The 14,685-nt window shown below is 53.7% G+C and overlaps 34 non-coding genes across 34 annotated transcripts; 27 read left to right on the top strand and 7 right to left on the bottom strand.

Annotated features, from left to right (window-relative positions):
• The first annotated feature begins 253 nt into the window (after positions 1-253).
• On the top strand, positions 254-325 carry Trnae-uuc (transfer RNA glutamic acid (anticodon UUC)). The gene has a single exon. It is a non-coding gene; the product is annotated as a tRNA-Glu (tRNA).
• Positions 326-621: 296 nt separating this feature from the next.
• Trnak-uuu (transfer RNA lysine (anticodon UUU)) lies at positions 622-694 on the top strand. Its single transcript has one exon. It is a non-coding gene; the product is annotated as a tRNA-Lys (tRNA).
• Positions 695-833: 139 nt separating this feature from the next.
• Trnas-aga (transfer RNA serine (anticodon AGA)) lies at positions 834-915 on the top strand. The gene has a single exon. It is a non-coding gene; the product is annotated as a tRNA-Ser (tRNA).
• Positions 916-1,187: 272 nt separating this feature from the next.
• Trnag-ucc (transfer RNA glycine (anticodon UCC)) lies at positions 1,188-1,259 on the bottom strand. The gene has a single exon. It is a non-coding gene; the product is annotated as a tRNA-Gly (tRNA).
• An 813-nt stretch (positions 1,260-2,072) lies between these two features.
• Positions 2,073-2,145, top strand: Trnam-cau (transfer RNA methionine (anticodon CAU)). The gene has a single exon. It is a non-coding gene; the product is annotated as a tRNA-Met (tRNA).
• Positions 2,146-2,467: 322 nt separating this feature from the next.
• Positions 2,468-2,539, top strand: Trnae-uuc (transfer RNA glutamic acid (anticodon UUC)). Its single transcript has one exon. It is a non-coding gene; the product is annotated as a tRNA-Glu (tRNA).
• Positions 2,540-2,835: 296 nt separating this feature from the next.
• On the top strand, positions 2,836-2,908 carry Trnak-uuu (transfer RNA lysine (anticodon UUU)). Its single transcript has one exon. It is a non-coding gene; the product is annotated as a tRNA-Lys (tRNA).
• A 139-nt stretch (positions 2,909-3,047) lies between these two features.
• Positions 3,048-3,129, top strand: Trnas-aga (transfer RNA serine (anticodon AGA)). The gene has a single exon. It is a non-coding gene; the product is annotated as a tRNA-Ser (tRNA).
• A 272-nt stretch (positions 3,130-3,401) lies between these two features.
• Trnag-ucc (transfer RNA glycine (anticodon UCC)) lies at positions 3,402-3,473 on the bottom strand. Its single transcript has one exon. It is a non-coding gene; the product is annotated as a tRNA-Gly (tRNA).
• An 813-nt stretch (positions 3,474-4,286) lies between these two features.
• Positions 4,287-4,359, top strand: Trnam-cau (transfer RNA methionine (anticodon CAU)). Its single transcript has one exon. It is a non-coding gene; the product is annotated as a tRNA-Met (tRNA).
• Positions 4,360-4,681: 322 nt separating this feature from the next.
• Positions 4,682-4,753, top strand: Trnae-uuc (transfer RNA glutamic acid (anticodon UUC)). Its single transcript has one exon. It is a non-coding gene; the product is annotated as a tRNA-Glu (tRNA).
• Positions 4,754-5,049: 296 nt separating this feature from the next.
• Trnak-uuu (transfer RNA lysine (anticodon UUU)) lies at positions 5,050-5,122 on the top strand. Its single transcript has one exon. It is a non-coding gene; the product is annotated as a tRNA-Lys (tRNA).
• Positions 5,123-5,261: 139 nt separating this feature from the next.
• On the top strand, positions 5,262-5,343 carry Trnas-aga (transfer RNA serine (anticodon AGA)). The gene has a single exon. It is a non-coding gene; the product is annotated as a tRNA-Ser (tRNA).
• A 272-nt stretch (positions 5,344-5,615) lies between these two features.
• On the bottom strand, positions 5,616-5,687 carry Trnag-ucc (transfer RNA glycine (anticodon UCC)). Its single transcript has one exon. It is a non-coding gene; the product is annotated as a tRNA-Gly (tRNA).
• An 813-nt stretch (positions 5,688-6,500) lies between these two features.
• Positions 6,501-6,573, top strand: Trnam-cau (transfer RNA methionine (anticodon CAU)). The gene has a single exon. It is a non-coding gene; the product is annotated as a tRNA-Met (tRNA).
• A 322-nt stretch (positions 6,574-6,895) lies between these two features.
• Trnae-uuc (transfer RNA glutamic acid (anticodon UUC)) lies at positions 6,896-6,967 on the top strand. Its single transcript has one exon. It is a non-coding gene; the product is annotated as a tRNA-Glu (tRNA).
• A 296-nt stretch (positions 6,968-7,263) lies between these two features.
• Trnak-uuu (transfer RNA lysine (anticodon UUU)) lies at positions 7,264-7,336 on the top strand. Its single transcript has one exon. It is a non-coding gene; the product is annotated as a tRNA-Lys (tRNA).
• A 139-nt stretch (positions 7,337-7,475) lies between these two features.
• Positions 7,476-7,557, top strand: Trnas-aga (transfer RNA serine (anticodon AGA)). The gene has a single exon. It is a non-coding gene; the product is annotated as a tRNA-Ser (tRNA).
• Positions 7,558-7,829: 272 nt separating this feature from the next.
• On the bottom strand, positions 7,830-7,901 carry Trnag-ucc (transfer RNA glycine (anticodon UCC)). Its single transcript has one exon. It is a non-coding gene; the product is annotated as a tRNA-Gly (tRNA).
• Positions 7,902-8,714: 813 nt separating this feature from the next.
• On the top strand, positions 8,715-8,787 carry Trnam-cau (transfer RNA methionine (anticodon CAU)). Its single transcript has one exon. It is a non-coding gene; the product is annotated as a tRNA-Met (tRNA).
• A 322-nt stretch (positions 8,788-9,109) lies between these two features.
• Trnae-uuc (transfer RNA glutamic acid (anticodon UUC)) lies at positions 9,110-9,181 on the top strand. The gene has a single exon. It is a non-coding gene; the product is annotated as a tRNA-Glu (tRNA).
• A 296-nt stretch (positions 9,182-9,477) lies between these two features.
• Trnak-uuu (transfer RNA lysine (anticodon UUU)) lies at positions 9,478-9,550 on the top strand. The gene has a single exon. It is a non-coding gene; the product is annotated as a tRNA-Lys (tRNA).
• A 139-nt stretch (positions 9,551-9,689) lies between these two features.
• Trnas-aga (transfer RNA serine (anticodon AGA)) lies at positions 9,690-9,771 on the top strand. Its single transcript has one exon. It is a non-coding gene; the product is annotated as a tRNA-Ser (tRNA).
• A 272-nt stretch (positions 9,772-10,043) lies between these two features.
• On the bottom strand, positions 10,044-10,115 carry Trnag-ucc (transfer RNA glycine (anticodon UCC)). The gene has a single exon. It is a non-coding gene; the product is annotated as a tRNA-Gly (tRNA).
• An 813-nt stretch (positions 10,116-10,928) lies between these two features.
• On the top strand, positions 10,929-11,001 carry Trnam-cau (transfer RNA methionine (anticodon CAU)). The gene has a single exon. It is a non-coding gene; the product is annotated as a tRNA-Met (tRNA).
• Positions 11,002-11,323: 322 nt separating this feature from the next.
• Positions 11,324-11,395, top strand: Trnae-uuc (transfer RNA glutamic acid (anticodon UUC)). The gene has a single exon. It is a non-coding gene; the product is annotated as a tRNA-Glu (tRNA).
• A 296-nt stretch (positions 11,396-11,691) lies between these two features.
• Positions 11,692-11,764, top strand: Trnak-uuu (transfer RNA lysine (anticodon UUU)). The gene has a single exon. It is a non-coding gene; the product is annotated as a tRNA-Lys (tRNA).
• Positions 11,765-11,903: 139 nt separating this feature from the next.
• Trnas-aga (transfer RNA serine (anticodon AGA)) lies at positions 11,904-11,985 on the top strand. The gene has a single exon. It is a non-coding gene; the product is annotated as a tRNA-Ser (tRNA).
• A 272-nt stretch (positions 11,986-12,257) lies between these two features.
• On the bottom strand, positions 12,258-12,329 carry Trnag-ucc (transfer RNA glycine (anticodon UCC)). The gene has a single exon. It is a non-coding gene; the product is annotated as a tRNA-Gly (tRNA).
• Positions 12,330-13,142: 813 nt separating this feature from the next.
• On the top strand, positions 13,143-13,215 carry Trnam-cau (transfer RNA methionine (anticodon CAU)). The gene has a single exon. It is a non-coding gene; the product is annotated as a tRNA-Met (tRNA).
• Positions 13,216-13,537: 322 nt separating this feature from the next.
• Positions 13,538-13,609, top strand: Trnae-uuc (transfer RNA glutamic acid (anticodon UUC)). The gene has a single exon. It is a non-coding gene; the product is annotated as a tRNA-Glu (tRNA).
• Positions 13,610-13,905: 296 nt separating this feature from the next.
• Trnak-uuu (transfer RNA lysine (anticodon UUU)) lies at positions 13,906-13,978 on the top strand. Its single transcript has one exon. It is a non-coding gene; the product is annotated as a tRNA-Lys (tRNA).
• Positions 13,979-14,117: 139 nt separating this feature from the next.
• Positions 14,118-14,199, top strand: Trnas-aga (transfer RNA serine (anticodon AGA)). Its single transcript has one exon. It is a non-coding gene; the product is annotated as a tRNA-Ser (tRNA).
• A 272-nt stretch (positions 14,200-14,471) lies between these two features.
• On the bottom strand, positions 14,472-14,543 carry Trnag-ucc (transfer RNA glycine (anticodon UCC)). Its single transcript has one exon. It is a non-coding gene; the product is annotated as a tRNA-Gly (tRNA).
• Between the last annotated feature and the right edge of the window lie 142 nt (positions 14,544-14,685).

Below are 14,685 nucleotides of genomic sequence, written 5' to 3'. Positions count from 1 at the left end.
TTGTTATCCACAAGGAGCCCACGCCTCAGCGTTAAAATGTTTACATCCAGCTATGGCAAGGTACAGCTTTGACCTTTCTCCTCCCCTGTTGTGAGTAAAATATGATGCAAACTGCAATGAATTGTCAGTTTCGAGCTGTGCGCCATGCCAGTCTGCAAGCGCAAATATGCTCGCAAACAGAGAACACCACTAAGTCCGGATTCAGCACGAAAAGCGAGAGGAGAGGGAGTAAATCTGACGTTTATCGAGCAAATCCGGTGTGGTCTAGTGGCTAGGATACCTGGCTTTCACCCAGGAGGCCCGGGTTCGATTCCCGGTACCGGAAGGGAAGTTTTTGCGCACACGACCCTCCATGTTTTGGCCCTCCAACCCTCGTTTGTCGCCCTCCTTCCGGAGCTTCAACCGAGCGTAATCGGGGAAAACAGGCACGAGATGCAATTACTGTCAGCACCGGGGTAAAGGGAGAAGAGGCACTGGTCCGCTGTTGGGCTGCTACCAGCGTCAGTGGCAAGTCGGTGAAGTCGCCAGTTGCGCCAGAAGCCAGCAATTACCGTAGTACGCCTACACACGCGTTCCAGTTATTCACATTGCCTGCAGCTGCTCCATCCACAGCAAGCGTGAGCCCGGATAGCTCAGTCGGTAGAGCATTAGGCTTTTAACCTAAGGGTCCAGGGTTCGAGTCCCTGTCCGGGCGAAGATTTTAACGCTTCCGTAATGGCTCGTCTCGTAGCGCTGGTAGCCCTGCCGTAATCAGTGCACGGAGTTCGTTTCCTGTCAACATTCTGCGCAGAACGGTTTGATTTTTCACGATTCGAGGGGACTTTTGGCTGCGAGCAGTCGTGGCCGAGTGGTTAAGGCGTCTGACTAGAAATCAGATTCCCTCTGGGAGCGTAGGTTCGAGTCCTACCGACTGCGTCTCTTTTTTTTTTATTTTTTTGTTTAAGAAGAAGGAGCACAAAACTTCGCAGTTTGCCTGTACTTCGCTACACCTCACCTCTCACAGCCGTTTATATCGCCTGTCCTCTTGATAAGGGCGAATTCCAAGCGTCAGCTTTCGCGTCAGCCGAGCAAAGTCGGGACAAGTCGGGACATACTACAGGATGGCCTGGAGTGGAGCAACGACGGAAAGAAAACGTTAATGTAACAGCACGTGGCTCACATACTCAGACGTAAAAATTTGCGCCCGTTGCGGTGGCCGGGAATCGAACCCGGATCAACTGCTGGGAAGGCAACTATGCTCACCATTACACCACCACCGCACAGCCGCTGCTCGTAACGCCGCGCTGTGTCGGCTTCCCGCCCGCCGGCAGCGGCCCACGGTGATAGTAGCTGTAGGCGCTTTACGAGGTAGGAGGGTGCATCCACACGCGTTCGGGCAGCGCCTCCACGCACGCTGCGTCTTTGGGCAAGACTCGTCGCCGCGGCCGCAAGGTTACTCACACGATAGTGATGAGCGGTCGCTTTAAGGCAGTGTAGTGGGGGACTCCGCGTGTGTAGCACTTTTTTCGGCTGTATCCGGCGTCGTTGGGTGGCAATCCCACTTTCCCTGCAGACAGCTACTCTGGAATATGCTCGGGAAGCACGGCCGACCGCCCCCAACAAATGCAACTAAAAAAATGAGAACAACAACTAAAAAAGTGGTAGGTTGTTCGCCTACCACTCGGGCGGCCCGGGTTCGATTCCCGGCCGATGCATCGTTTTGCTGTTCTCGCTATAATGCTGCCGCGCCGATTGCTCGTTTGAGCTGCGTCAGCCTCAGGAATGTATAGCAGGATTCGCTGTGAGAAGAACCAAACACGCAGCACGCAAGAGACCGTACTTGGACGGACGCGTGCTATTTCTGAACTCTAGCGTCAGCCTGGCCCTACAGGCCGCTGTGTTCAGGTGCCGCAAGGGCGATGTACTGTAACCTCAGGCAGTGCTGCTTTCCGTTGAAAAAGCCGCGGCAGCAGTTTAATCTAGCAATTCGGGAAAGCACGTGTAGCAACACAACAGATTCTTGAGAAAGCGCAAACTGTCTATCTCTAATATGCGAGACTTACCAAGTTTCCTGGGACGTTGCTTGCAAACGTGCCTCGGTAGCGCAGTGGGTAGCGCGTAAGTCTCATAATCTTAAGGTCGTGAGTTCGATCCTCACCCGGGGCATTTAATTTGCTGTACATCATGGCTGAATTAACGGCGTTGCTGTTGCTAGGGAACGAACTGAATTGTCGTTTGTTATCCACAAGGAGCCCACGCCTCAGCGTTAAAATGTTTACATCCAGCTATGGCAAGGTACAGCTTTGACCTTTCTCCTCCCCTGTTGTGAGTAAAATATGATGCAAACTGCAATGAATTGTCAGTTTCGAGCTGTGCGCCATGCCAGTCTGCAAGCGCAAATATGCTCGCAAACAGAGAACACCACTAAGTCCGGATTCAGCACGAAAAGCGAGAGGAGAGGGAGTAAATCTGACGTTTATCGAGCAAATCCGGTGTGGTCTAGTGGCTAGGATACCTGGCTTTCACCCAGGAGGCCCGGGTTCGATTCCCGGTACCGGAAGGGAAGTTTTTGCGCACACGACCCTCCATGTTTTGGCCCTCCAACCCTCGTTTGTCGCCCTCCTTCCGGAGCTTCAACCGAGCGTAATCGGGGAAAACAGGCACGAGATGCAATTACTGTCAGCACCGGGGTAAAGGGAGAAGAGGCACTGGTCCGCTGTTGGGCTGCTACCAGCGTCAGTGGCAAGTCGGTGAAGTCGCCAGTTGCGCCAGAAGCCAGCAATTACCGTAGTACGCCTACACACGCGTTCCAGTTATTCACATTGCCTGCAGCTGCTCCATCCACAGCAAGCGTGAGCCCGGATAGCTCAGTCGGTAGAGCATTAGGCTTTTAACCTAAGGGTCCAGGGTTCGAGTCCCTGTCCGGGCGAAGATTTTAACGCTTCCGTAATGGCTCGTCTCGTAGCGCTGGTAGCCCTGCCGTAATCAGTGCACGGAGTTCGTTTCCTGTCAACATTCTGCGCAGAACGGTTTGATTTTTCACGATTCGAGGGGACTTTTGGCTGCGAGCAGTCGTGGCCGAGTGGTTAAGGCGTCTGACTAGAAATCAGATTCCCTCTGGGAGCGTAGGTTCGAGTCCTACCGACTGCGTCTCTTTTTTTTTTATTTTTTTGTTTAAGAAGAAGGAGCACAAAACTTCGCAGTTTGCCTGTACTTCGCTACACCTCACCTCTCACAGCCGTTTATATCGCCTGTCCTCTTGATAAGGGCGAATTCCAAGCGTCAGCTTTCGCGTCAGCCGAGCAAAGTCGGGACAAGTCGGGACATACTACAGGATGGCCTGGAGTGGAGCAACGACGGAAAGAAAACGTTAATGTAACAGCACGTGGCTCACATACTCAGACGTAAAAATTTGCGCCCGTTGCGGTGGCCGGGAATCGAACCCGGATCAACTGCTGGGAAGGCAACTATGCTCACCATTACACCACCACCGCACAGCCGCTGCTCGTAACGCCGCGCTGTGTCGGCTTCCCGCCCGCCGGCAGCGGCCCACGGTGATAGTAGCTGTAGGCGCTTTACGAGGTAGGAGGGTGCATCCACACGCGTTCGGGCAGCGCCTCCACGCACGCTGCGTCTTTGGGCAAGACTCGTCGCCGCGGCCGCAAGGTTACTCACACGATAGTGATGAGCGGTCGCTTTAAGGCAGTGTAGTGGGGGACTCCGCGTGTGTAGCACTTTTTTCGGCTGTATCCGGCGTCGTTGGGTGGCAATCCCACTTTCCCTGCAGACAGCTACTCTGGAATATGCTCGGGAAGCACGGCCGACCGCCCCCAACAAATGCAACTAAAAAAATGAGAACAACAACTAAAAAAGTGGTAGGTTGTTCGCCTACCACTCGGGCGGCCCGGGTTCGATTCCCGGCCGATGCATCGTTTTGCTGTTCTCGCTATAATGCTGCCGCGCCGATTGCTCGTTTGAGCTGCGTCAGCCTCAGGAATGTATAGCAGGATTCGCTGTGAGAAGAACCAAACACGCAGCACGCAAGAGACCGTACTTGGACGGACGCGTGCTATTTCTGAACTCTAGCGTCAGCCTGGCCCTACAGGCCGCTGTGTTCAGGTGCCGCAAGGGCGATGTACTGTAACCTCAGGCAGTGCTGCTTTCCGTTGAAAAAGCCGCGGCAGCAGTTTAATCTAGCAATTCGGGAAAGCACGTGTAGCAACACAACAGATTCTTGAGAAAGCGCAAACTGTCTATCTCTAATATGCGAGACTTACCAAGTTTCCTGGGACGTTGCTTGCAAACGTGCCTCGGTAGCGCAGTGGGTAGCGCGTAAGTCTCATAATCTTAAGGTCGTGAGTTCGATCCTCACCCGGGGCATTTAATTTGCTGTACATCATGGCTGAATTAACGGCGTTGCTGTTGCTAGGGAACGAACTGAATTGTCGTTTGTTATCCACAAGGAGCCCACGCCTCAGCGTTAAAATGTTTACATCCAGCTATGGCAAGGTACAGCTTTGACCTTTCTCCTCCCCTGTTGTGAGTAAAATATGATGCAAACTGCAATGAATTGTCAGTTTCGAGCTGTGCGCCATGCCAGTCTGCAAGCGCAAATATGCTCGCAAACAGAGAACACCACTAAGTCCGGATTCAGCACGAAAAGCGAGAGGAGAGGGAGTAAATCTGACGTTTATCGAGCAAATCCGGTGTGGTCTAGTGGCTAGGATACCTGGCTTTCACCCAGGAGGCCCGGGTTCGATTCCCGGTACCGGAAGGGAAGTTTTTGCGCACACGACCCTCCATGTTTTGGCCCTCCAACCCTCGTTTGTCGCCCTCCTTCCGGAGCTTCAACCGAGCGTAATCGGGGAAAACAGGCACGAGATGCAATTACTGTCAGCACCGGGGTAAAGGGAGAAGAGGCACTGGTCCGCTGTTGGGCTGCTACCAGCGTCAGTGGCAAGTCGGTGAAGTCGCCAGTTGCGCCAGAAGCCAGCAATTACCGTAGTACGCCTACACACGCGTTCCAGTTATTCACATTGCCTGCAGCTGCTCCATCCACAGCAAGCGTGAGCCCGGATAGCTCAGTCGGTAGAGCATTAGGCTTTTAACCTAAGGGTCCAGGGTTCGAGTCCCTGTCCGGGCGAAGATTTTAACGCTTCCGTAATGGCTCGTCTCGTAGCGCTGGTAGCCCTGCCGTAATCAGTGCACGGAGTTCGTTTCCTGTCAACATTCTGCGCAGAACGGTTTGATTTTTCACGATTCGAGGGGACTTTTGGCTGCGAGCAGTCGTGGCCGAGTGGTTAAGGCGTCTGACTAGAAATCAGATTCCCTCTGGGAGCGTAGGTTCGAGTCCTACCGACTGCGTCTCTTTTTTTTTTATTTTTTTGTTTAAGAAGAAGGAGCACAAAACTTCGCAGTTTGCCTGTACTTCGCTACACCTCACCTCTCACAGCCGTTTATATCGCCTGTCCTCTTGATAAGGGCGAATTCCAAGCGTCAGCTTTCGCGTCAGCCGAGCAAAGTCGGGACAAGTCGGGACATACTACAGGATGGCCTGGAGTGGAGCAACGACGGAAAGAAAACGTTAATGTAACAGCACGTGGCTCACATACTCAGACGTAAAAATTTGCGCCCGTTGCGGTGGCCGGGAATCGAACCCGGATCAACTGCTGGGAAGGCAACTATGCTCACCATTACACCACCACCGCACAGCCGCTGCTCGTAACGCCGCGCTGTGTCGGCTTCCCGCCCGCCGGCAGCGGCCCACGGTGATAGTAGCTGTAGGCGCTTTACGAGGTAGGAGGGTGCATCCACACGCGTTCGGGCAGCGCCTCCACGCACGCTGCGTCTTTGGGCAAGACTCGTCGCCGCGGCCGCAAGGTTACTCACACGATAGTGATGAGCGGTCGCTTTAAGGCAGTGTAGTGGGGGACTCCGCGTGTGTAGCACTTTTTTCGGCTGTATCCGGCGTCGTTGGGTGGCAATCCCACTTTCCCTGCAGACAGCTACTCTGGAATATGCTCGGGAAGCACGGCCGACCGCCCCCAACAAATGCAACTAAAAAAATGAGAACAACAACTAAAAAAGTGGTAGGTTGTTCGCCTACCACTCGGGCGGCCCGGGTTCGATTCCCGGCCGATGCATCGTTTTGCTGTTCTCGCTATAATGCTGCCGCGCCGATTGCTCGTTTGAGCTGCGTCAGCCTCAGGAATGTATAGCAGGATTCGCTGTGAGAAGAACCAAACACGCAGCACGCAAGAGACCGTACTTGGACGGACGCGTGCTATTTCTGAACTCTAGCGTCAGCCTGGCCCTACAGGCCGCTGTGTTCAGGTGCCGCAAGGGCGATGTACTGTAACCTCAGGCAGTGCTGCTTTCCGTTGAAAAAGCCGCGGCAGCAGTTTAATCTAGCAATTCGGGAAAGCACGTGTAGCAACACAACAGATTCTTGAGAAAGCGCAAACTGTCTATCTCTAATATGCGAGACTTACCAAGTTTCCTGGGACGTTGCTTGCAAACGTGCCTCGGTAGCGCAGTGGGTAGCGCGTAAGTCTCATAATCTTAAGGTCGTGAGTTCGATCCTCACCCGGGGCATTTAATTTGCTGTACATCATGGCTGAATTAACGGCGTTGCTGTTGCTAGGGAACGAACTGAATTGTCGTTTGTTATCCACAAGGAGCCCACGCCTCAGCGTTAAAATGTTTACATCCAGCTATGGCAAGGTACAGCTTTGACCTTTCTCCTCCCCTGTTGTGAGTAAAATATGATGCAAACTGCAATGAATTGTCAGTTTCGAGCTGTGCGCCATGCCAGTCTGCAAGCGCAAATATGCTCGCAAACAGAGAACACCACTAAGTCCGGATTCAGCACGAAAAGCGAGAGGAGAGGGAGTAAATCTGACGTTTATCGAGCAAATCCGGTGTGGTCTAGTGGCTAGGATACCTGGCTTTCACCCAGGAGGCCCGGGTTCGATTCCCGGTACCGGAAGGGAAGTTTTTGCGCACACGACCCTCCATGTTTTGGCCCTCCAACCCTCGTTTGTCGCCCTCCTTCCGGAGCTTCAACCGAGCGTAATCGGGGAAAACAGGCACGAGATGCAATTACTGTCAGCACCGGGGTAAAGGGAGAAGAGGCACTGGTCCGCTGTTGGGCTGCTACCAGCGTCAGTGGCAAGTCGGTGAAGTCGCCAGTTGCGCCAGAAGCCAGCAATTACCGTAGTACGCCTACACACGCGTTCCAGTTATTCACATTGCCTGCAGCTGCTCCATCCACAGCAAGCGTGAGCCCGGATAGCTCAGTCGGTAGAGCATTAGGCTTTTAACCTAAGGGTCCAGGGTTCGAGTCCCTGTCCGGGCGAAGATTTTAACGCTTCCGTAATGGCTCGTCTCGTAGCGCTGGTAGCCCTGCCGTAATCAGTGCACGGAGTTCGTTTCCTGTCAACATTCTGCGCAGAACGGTTTGATTTTTCACGATTCGAGGGGACTTTTGGCTGCGAGCAGTCGTGGCCGAGTGGTTAAGGCGTCTGACTAGAAATCAGATTCCCTCTGGGAGCGTAGGTTCGAGTCCTACCGACTGCGTCTCTTTTTTTTTTATTTTTTTGTTTAAGAAGAAGGAGCACAAAACTTCGCAGTTTGCCTGTACTTCGCTACACCTCACCTCTCACAGCCGTTTATATCGCCTGTCCTCTTGATAAGGGCGAATTCCAAGCGTCAGCTTTCGCGTCAGCCGAGCAAAGTCGGGACAAGTCGGGACATACTACAGGATGGCCTGGAGTGGAGCAACGACGGAAAGAAAACGTTAATGTAACAGCACGTGGCTCACATACTCAGACGTAAAAATTTGCGCCCGTTGCGGTGGCCGGGAATCGAACCCGGATCAACTGCTGGGAAGGCAACTATGCTCACCATTACACCACCACCGCACAGCCGCTGCTCGTAACGCCGCGCTGTGTCGGCTTCCCGCCCGCCGGCAGCGGCCCACGGTGATAGTAGCTGTAGGCGCTTTACGAGGTAGGAGGGTGCATCCACACGCGTTCGGGCAGCGCCTCCACGCACGCTGCGTCTTTGGGCAAGACTCGTCGCCGCGGCCGCAAGGTTACTCACACGATAGTGATGAGCGGTCGCTTTAAGGCAGTGTAGTGGGGGACTCCGCGTGTGTAGCACTTTTTTCGGCTGTATCCGGCGTCGTTGGGTGGCAATCCCACTTTCCCTGCAGACAGCTACTCTGGAATATGCTCGGGAAGCACGGCCGACCGCCCCCAACAAATGCAACTAAAAAAATGAGAACAACAACTAAAAAAGTGGTAGGTTGTTCGCCTACCACTCGGGCGGCCCGGGTTCGATTCCCGGCCGATGCATCGTTTTGCTGTTCTCGCTATAATGCTGCCGCGCCGATTGCTCGTTTGAGCTGCGTCAGCCTCAGGAATGTATAGCAGGATTCGCTGTGAGAAGAACCAAACACGCAGCACGCAAGAGACCGTACTTGGACGGACGCGTGCTATTTCTGAACTCTAGCGTCAGCCTGGCCCTACAGGCCGCTGTGTTCAGGTGCCGCAAGGGCGATGTACTGTAACCTCAGGCAGTGCTGCTTTCCGTTGAAAAAGCCGCGGCAGCAGTTTAATCTAGCAATTCGGGAAAGCACGTGTAGCAACACAACAGATTCTTGAGAAAGCGCAAACTGTCTATCTCTAATATGCGAGACTTACCAAGTTTCCTGGGACGTTGCTTGCAAACGTGCCTCGGTAGCGCAGTGGGTAGCGCGTAAGTCTCATAATCTTAAGGTCGTGAGTTCGATCCTCACCCGGGGCATTTAATTTGCTGTACATCATGGCTGAATTAACGGCGTTGCTGTTGCTAGGGAACGAACTGAATTGTCGTTTGTTATCCACAAGGAGCCCACGCCTCAGCGTTAAAATGTTTACATCCAGCTATGGCAAGGTACAGCTTTGACCTTTCTCCTCCCCTGTTGTGAGTAAAATATGATGCAAACTGCAATGAATTGTCAGTTTCGAGCTGTGCGCCATGCCAGTCTGCAAGCGCAAATATGCTCGCAAACAGAGAACACCACTAAGTCCGGATTCAGCACGAAAAGCGAGAGGAGAGGGAGTAAATCTGACGTTTATCGAGCAAATCCGGTGTGGTCTAGTGGCTAGGATACCTGGCTTTCACCCAGGAGGCCCGGGTTCGATTCCCGGTACCGGAAGGGAAGTTTTTGCGCACACGACCCTCCATGTTTTGGCCCTCCAACCCTCGTTTGTCGCCCTCCTTCCGGAGCTTCAACCGAGCGTAATCGGGGAAAACAGGCACGAGATGCAATTACTGTCAGCACCGGGGTAAAGGGAGAAGAGGCACTGGTCCGCTGTTGGGCTGCTACCAGCGTCAGTGGCAAGTCGGTGAAGTCGCCAGTTGCGCCAGAAGCCAGCAATTACCGTAGTACGCCTACACACGCGTTCCAGTTATTCACATTGCCTGCAGCTGCTCCATCCACAGCAAGCGTGAGCCCGGATAGCTCAGTCGGTAGAGCATTAGGCTTTTAACCTAAGGGTCCAGGGTTCGAGTCCCTGTCCGGGCGAAGATTTTAACGCTTCCGTAATGGCTCGTCTCGTAGCGCTGGTAGCCCTGCCGTAATCAGTGCACGGAGTTCGTTTCCTGTCAACATTCTGCGCAGAACGGTTTGATTTTTCACGATTCGAGGGGACTTTTGGCTGCGAGCAGTCGTGGCCGAGTGGTTAAGGCGTCTGACTAGAAATCAGATTCCCTCTGGGAGCGTAGGTTCGAGTCCTACCGACTGCGTCTCTTTTTTTTTTATTTTTTTGTTTAAGAAGAAGGAGCACAAAACTTCGCAGTTTGCCTGTACTTCGCTACACCTCACCTCTCACAGCCGTTTATATCGCCTGTCCTCTTGATAAGGGCGAATTCCAAGCGTCAGCTTTCGCGTCAGCCGAGCAAAGTCGGGACAAGTCGGGACATACTACAGGATGGCCTGGAGTGGAGCAACGACGGAAAGAAAACGTTAATGTAACAGCACGTGGCTCACATACTCAGACGTAAAAATTTGCGCCCGTTGCGGTGGCCGGGAATGGAACCCGGATCAACTGCTGGGAAGGCAACTATGCTCACCATTACACCACCACCGCACAGCCGCTGCTCGTAACGCCGCGCTGTGTCGGCTTCCCGCCCGCCGGCAGCGGCCCACGGTGATAGTAGCTGTAGGCGCTTTACGAGGTAGGAGGGTGCATCCACACGCGTTCGGGCAGCGCCTCCACGCACGCTGCGTCTTTGGGCAAGACTCGTCGCCGCGGCCGCAAGGTTACTCACACGATAGTGATGAGCGGTCGCTTTAAGGCAGTGTAGTGGGGGACTCCGCGTGTGTAGCACTTTTTTCGGCTGTATCCGGCGTCGTTGGGTGGCAATCCCACTTTCCCTGCAGACAGCTACTCTGGAATATGCTCGGGAAGCACGGCCGACCGCCCCCAACAAATGCAACTAAAAAAATGAGAACAACAACTAAAAAAGTGGTAGGTTGTTCGCCTACCACTCGGGCGGCCCGGGTTCGATTCCCGGCCGATGCATCGTTTTGCTGTTCTCGCTATAATGCTGCCGCGCCGATTGCTCGTTTGAGCTGCGTCAGCCTCAGGAATGTATAGCAGGATTCGCTGTGAGAAGAACCAAACACGCAGCACGCAAGAGACCGTACTTGGACGGACGCGTGCTATTTCTGAACTCTAGCGTCAGCCTGGCCCTACAGGCCGCTGTGTTCAGGTGCCGCAAGGGCGATGTACTGTAACCTCAGGCAGTGCTGCTTTCCGTTGAAAAAGCCGCGGCAGCAGTTTAATCTAGCAATTCGGGAAAGCACGTGTAGCAACACAACAGATTCTTGAGAAAGCGCAAACTGTCTATCTCTAATATGCGAGACTTACCAAGTTTCCTGGGACGTTGCTTGCAAACGTGCCTCGGTAGCGCAGTGGGTAGCGCGTAAGTCTCATAATCTTAAGGTCGTGAGTTCGATCCTCACCCGGGGCATTTAATTTGCTGTACATCATGGCTGAATTAACGGCGTTGCTGTTGCTAGGGAACGAACTGAATTGTCGTTTGTTATCCACAAGGAGCCCACGCCTCAGCGTTAAAATGTTTACATCCAGCTATGGCAAGGTACAGCTTTGACCTTTCTCCTCCCCTGTTGTGAGTAAAATATGATGCAAACTGCAATGAATTGTCAGTTTCGAGCTGTGCGCCATGCCAGTCTGCAAGCGCAAATATGCTCGCAAACAGAGAACACCACTAAGTCCGGATTCAGCACGAAAAGCGAGAGGAGAGGGAGTAAATCTGACGTTTATCGAGCAAATCCGGTGTGGTCTAGTGGCTAGGATACCTGGCTTTCACCCAGGAGGCCCGGGTTCGATTCCCGGTACCGGAAGGGAAGTTTTTGCGCACACGACCCTCCATGTTTTGGCCCTCCAACCCTCGTTTGTCGCCCTCCTTCCGGAGCTTCAACCGAGCGTAATCGGGGAAAACAGGCACGAGATGCAATTACTGTCAGCACCGGGGTAAAGGGAGAAGAGGCACTGGTCCGCTGTTGGGCTGCTACCAGCGTCAGTGGCAAGTCGGTGAAGTCGCCAGTTGCGCCAGAAGCCAGCAATTACCGTAGTACGCCTACACACGCGTTCCAGTTATTCACATTGCCTGCAGCTGCTCCATCCACAGCAAGCGTGAGCCCGGATAGCTCAGTCGGTAGAGCATTAGGCTTTTAACCTAAGGGTCCAGGGTTCGAGTCCCTGTCCGGGCGAAGATTTTAACGCTTCCGTAATGGCTCGTCTCGTAGCGCTGGTAGCCCTGCCGTAATCAGTGCACGGAGTTCGTTTCCTGTCAACATTCTGCGCAGAACGGTTTGATTTTTCACGATTCGAGGGGACTTTTGGCTGCGAGCAGTCGTGGCCGAGTGGTTAAGGCGTCTGACTAGAAATCAGATTCCCTCTGGGAGCGTAGGTTCGAGTCCTACCGACTGCGTCTCTTTTTTTTTTATTTTTTTGTTTAAGAAGAAGGAGCACAAAACTTCGCAGTTTGCCTGTACTTCGCTACACCTCACCTCTCACAGCCGTTTATATCGCCTGTCCTCTTGATAAGGGCGAATTCCAAGCGTCAGCTTTCGCGTCAGCCGAGCAAAGTCGGGACAAGTCGGGACATACTACAGGATGGCCTGGAGTGGAGCAACGACGGAAAGAAAACGTTAATGTAACAGCACGTGGCTCACATACTCAGACGTAAAAATTTGCGCCCGTTGCGGTGGCCGGGAATGGAACCCGGATCAACTGCTGGGAAGGCAACTATGCTCACCATTACACCACCACCGCACAGCCGCTGCTCGTAACGCCGCGCTGTGTCGGCTTCCCGCCCGCCGGCAGCGGCCCACGGTGATAGTAGCTGTAGGCGCTTTACGAGGTAGGAGGGTGCATCCACACGCGTTCGGGCAGCGCCTCCACGCACGCTGCGTCTTTGGGCAAGACTCGTCGCCGCGGCCGCAAGGTTACTCACACGATAGTGATGAGCGGTCGCTTTAAGGCAGTGTAGTGGGGGACTCCGCGTGTGTAGCACTTTTTTCGGCTGTATCCGGCGTCGTTGGGTGGCAATCCCACTTTCCCTGCAGACAGCTACTCTGGAATATGCTCGGGAAGCACGGCCGACCGCCCCCAACAAATGCAACTAAAAAAATGAGAACAACAACTAAAAAAGTGGTAGGTTGTTCGCCTACCACTCGGGCGGCCCGGGTTCGATTCCCGGCCGATGCATCGTTTTGCTGTTCTCGCTATAATGCTGCCGCGCCGATTGCTCGTTTGAGCTGCGTCAGCCTCAGGAATGTATAGCAGGATTCGCTGTGAGAAGAACCAAACACGCAGCACGCAAGAGACCGTACTTGGACGGACGCGTGCTATTTCTGAACTCTAGCGTCAGCCTGGCCCTACAGGCCGCTGTGTTCAGGTGCCGCAAGGGCGATGTACTGTAACCTCAGGCAGTGCTGCTTTCCGTTGAAAAAGCCGCGGCAGCAGTTTAATCTAGCAATTCGGGAAAGCACGTGTAGCAACACAACAGATTCTTGAGAAAGCGCAAACTGTCTATCTCTAATATGCGAGACTTACCAAGTTTCCTGGGACGTTGCTTGCAAACGTGCCTCGGTAGCGCAGTGGGTAGCGCGTAAGTCTCATAATCTTAAGGTCGTGAGTTCGATCCTCACCCGGGGCATTTAATTTGCTGTACATCATGGCTGAATTAACGGCGTTGCTGTTGCTAGGGAACGAACTGAATTGTCGTTTGTTATCCACAAGGAGCCCACGCCTCAGCGTTAAAATGTTTACATCCAGCTATGGCAAGGTACAGCTTTGACCTTTCTCCTCCCCTGTTGTGAGTAAAATATGATGCAAACTGCAATGAATTGTCAGTTTCGAGCTGTGCGCCATGCCAGTCTGCAAGCGCAAATATGCTCGCAAACAGAGAACACCACTAAGTCCGGATTCAGCACGAAAAGCGAGAGGAGAGGGAGTAAATCTGACGTTTATCGAGCAAATCCGGTGTGGTCTAGTGGCTAGGATACCTGGCTTTCACCCAGGAGGCCCGGGTTCGATTCCCGGTACCGGAAGGGAAGTTTTTGCGCACACGACCCTCCATGTTTTGGCCCTCCAACCCTCGTTTGTCGCCCTCCTTCCGGAGCTTCAACCGAGCGTAATCGGGGAAAACAGGCACGAGATGCAATTACTGTCAGCACCGGGGTAAAGGGAGAAGAGGCACTGGTCCGCTGTTGGGCTGCTACCAGCGTCAGTGGCAAGTCGGTGAAGTCGCCAGTTGCGCCAGAAGCCAGCAATTACCGTAGTACGCCTACACACGCGTTCCAGTTATTCACATTGCCTGCAGCTGCTCCATCCACAGCAAGCGTGAGCCCGGATAGCTCAGTCGGTAGAGCATTAGGCTTTTAACCTAAGGGTCCAGGGTTCGAGTCCCTGTCCGGGCGAAGATTTTAACGCTTCCGTAATGGCTCGTCTCGTAGCGCTGGTAGCCCTGCCGTAATCAGTGCACGGAGTTCGTTTCCTGTCAACATTCTGCGCAGAACGGTTTGATTTTTCACGATTCGAGGGGACTTTTGGCTGCGAGCAGTCGTGGCCGAGTGGTTAAGGCGTCTGACTAGAAATCAGATTCCCTCTGGGAGCGTAGGTTCGAGTCCTACCGACTGCGTCTCTTTTTTTTTTATTTTTTTGTTTAAGAAGAAGGAGCACAAAACTTCGCAGTTTGCCTGTACTTCGCTACACCTCACCTCTCACAGCCGTTTATATCGCCTGTCCTCTTGATAAGGGCGAATTCCAAGCGTCAGCTTTCGCGTCAGCCGAGCAAAGTCGGGACAAGTCGGGACATACTACAGGATGGCCTGGAGTGGAGCAACGACGGAAAGAAAACGTTAATGTAACAGCACGTGGCTCACATACTCAGACGTAAAAATTTGCGCCCGTTGCGGTGGCCGGGAATCGAACCCGGATCAACTGCTGGGAAGGCAACTATGCTCACCATTACACCACCACCGCACAGCCGCTGCTCGTAACGCCGCGCTGTGTCGGCTTCCCGCCCGCCGGCAGCGGCCCACGGTGATAGTAGCTGTAGGCGCTTTACGAGGTAGGAGGGTGCATCCACACGCGTTCGGGCAGCGCCTCCACGCACGCTGCGTCT

This window comes from Schistocerca serialis, unplaced genomic scaffold (genome assembly GCF_023864345.2).
Source record: "Schistocerca serialis cubense isolate TAMUIC-IGC-003099 unplaced genomic scaffold, iqSchSeri2.2 HiC_scaffold_942, whole genome shotgun sequence".
In the NCBI taxonomy this organism is placed as follows: domain Eukaryota; kingdom Metazoa; phylum Arthropoda; class Insecta; order Orthoptera; family Acrididae; genus Schistocerca; species Schistocerca serialis.
This window is presented reverse-complemented; position numbering and strand designations above follow the sequence as displayed.